Consider the following 2,646-nt stretch of genomic DNA (forward strand, 5'->3'; position numbering starts at 1 on the left):
TGTCTTGGTCGTGGAACGCAGACGGTTGATGATTCCGTTAGTATCTTCCAAACACTTTCACCGCAACTATTGTTGACTTATATCAGCCGGTTCTTCACTTATGCTATGCTCTCTCTCTCTCTCTCTCTCTCTCTCTCTCTCTCTATCTATCTATCTATCTCTCTCTCTCTCTCTCTCTCTCTCTCTATGTCTCTCTCTCTCTCTCTCACTTTCTCTCTCTTTGTTTATGCTTTGGCAACGTTTTTGCTGTCGACGAATAAATTGAATCAACACATTCTTTTTGCTTCTTAGTAAACTTGCAAAACATCAGCCGCACGTTCATGGGCGAAATAATTAGATTATGACGTCACAAAAGAAAAGTATCAAACATTTCAAACAAAATACAATAGTGCAAAAAAGCAAAACAGAAAAGTAAAAATAAATAAATAAATTGGAGAATAAACAGAAGAAAATCAAGGTGGATGGATAGAGGGGCCGCATAATCAAGAACGAATGGTGTGCGCAGCTATGCACCTCAGTCGTGACCCCGATGGTGTTGCCGCGGTGAATGGTCAGCGACACTCACTACAGTAGCAACTCCACCTCGCCGAGTTCGTTTCTGAGACGCGCCCCGTTATCTCGATCTTGCGAAAATGCAGTGTTCCAGAATACCAGACATCTCAACGACGACCGACACAAACTGATAGCAGCCAGTCGGACCCTTAATTTATTGATTTATCCACATCTTCTGCGTTAGGGGTGGTGATACCCGGGTGCGCAGCCGATGCAACAAGAATGCAGCGAGAGGACGTGTCGCAGCATGTCGCGTCCCAGATTAAGGATTTGCTTTCCTTGTACCGTCATGCGCTTAATTCTGTAGTTTGCTTCAACATAGCATAAAGGATAATACAGTTCTATATTTAAGTGATGAGGAATTATGTACATTTGCCGGATATTTCTCCTCATCTTGTTTTTTGTTAACACAACGTTTCGGTCGATAAACCCTTCAACCTTCATCATACGAGCATGTGGCGTAGTGGTTCGATTCCAGGTAGTGACCTAAATAATGATAATAATAATAATAATAATAATAATAATAATAATAATAATAATAATAATAATAATAATAATATTAATAATAATAAAAATAATAATAATAATAATAATAATAATAATAATAATAATAATAATAATAATATCATCGAAAAAATAACTTACGAACGATAAACCCAGATTTGAAATTTCCCCAAGAAGGGTAAATCAGCTGAAACGTTTTGTTACCAACAGACAAGATGAGGACAAATATCCGTCGAATGTAAATAATGTAAATAATGTATAGCATAATGGAAGAAATACATAGAAGAAATATAACGAAGAAATATATAATAGAAAAAATTGAACAAAATGCAAAATATGAAAGATACGTCATTTTCACTTACAATGTTGAAAAATTCTGAGCGAAATGACGTCATAATAGATCATACAGTTCTATATTTGGGAGATGGGGAATTATGTACATTATTTACATTATTTACATTTGACGGATATTTGCCCTCATCTTGTTTGTTGTTAACACAAGTAACCTGTTCACTTTCCTTTCTGGGTATGTATAGTTTTGCTACTCCTACTCTTGGGTGAAGTCATCTATTCATATGGAAAACCATGCTAGCCCTTCTCTCAAGATTTTCTAATTCAGATATTGTATAATCTACACAAGCTCCTGAATATCCAAGTAACCATATTGCCCAATTATTTGCACTAATCACAAGATGCCTCTCCCCATCCATTCACCTATTCACAATTAATCTTATGTAAACTGAGTTAGAATAAAGAACATGGAGTGATTACATACGACCACAGTAACGATGTCTACGTTGAATTGTGACAAGAACAAGAAGGCATGACAATTTAGCCTGTCAGGTTTACCTCGGACTATCTAACCCGAATCATCATAAGTAGTTACTTCCCCTTGTCCAGACTTATTTTCTTGCTTTATTTATCATATATTGTGGGGTTAATTATAACCTGTTTATAGACGAACTTTGCTTATTATTTTTGCTGCTAACCTTACTTTACGGAAATACAATGCTGCATTTTTTTTCGATTGCTTTGTAGTTAGCATTACTACGAGATTCTTACCTGTCGATTTGCTAGCGACACGGGGGTTAAAAGACCAAATTTAAATTGGTTATGTATTTAGAAACAAATACTGCATTTAACATGAAATATATTTAGTTTATATACAATAGTCATAGAAAGAAATGAGACAATTATTAACAATATTATTATTTTCAGTTTTAGAAAAGCAGATGCTTTATTACAGGTTTTGTTAGATAATCTTTAATTGGCCAATTTATTAAAACCAATTTATTGAATTTCAGTTCGTATTTTGCAGTGAATTTCCAAATATTTTAATTAAAAACGTTTTATCATTTGTTTGAAATCAGACGTTGCGTAATTTTTTTGATATTAGACTCTGCGTAAATTTCTTCGGATATTACGTTGTGACTTCAAATGCCACTGTTGTGATTTCAAAAGTCAGGTGTTCGATGACGCATTAAATATAGTATATATAATTGCTCGTATTAAATGACTAAATACTTAATGATATCAATACTTTGACATTTATATACAAAGAGCACCCATTATAAAATTCACTATATCTTA

General features: G+C 34.2%; 2 long non-coding RNA genes across 2 annotated transcripts in view; one reads left to right on the forward strand and one right to left on the reverse strand.

The window, feature by feature from the left end:
• Positions 1 to 369: 369 nt before the first annotated feature.
• LOC128250818 (uncharacterized) lies at positions 370 to 1,336 on the reverse strand. Its single transcript, XR_008266799.1, has 2 exons — positions 1,198 to 1,336; positions 370 to 1,038 (listed from the first exon to the last, which is right to left on the reverse strand). It is a non-coding gene; the product is annotated as an uncharacterized LOC128250818 (long non-coding RNA).
• Positions 1,337 to 1,432: 96 nt separating this feature from the next.
• Positions 1,433 to 2,646, forward strand: part of LOC128250817 (uncharacterized) — a 5,296-nt gene continuing 4,082 nt past the window's right edge. The window contains exon 1 of the long non-coding RNA XR_008266798.1: positions 1,433 to 1,582. This is a non-coding gene — a long non-coding RNA (uncharacterized LOC128250817). The remainder of the gene's footprint in view (positions 1,583 to 2,646) is intronic.

Source organism: Octopus bimaculoides, chromosome 25 (assembly GCF_001194135.2).
Source record: "Octopus bimaculoides isolate UCB-OBI-ISO-001 chromosome 25, ASM119413v2, whole genome shotgun sequence".
Lineage (NCBI taxonomy): Eukaryota > Metazoa > Mollusca > Cephalopoda > Octopoda > Octopodidae > Octopus > Octopus bimaculoides.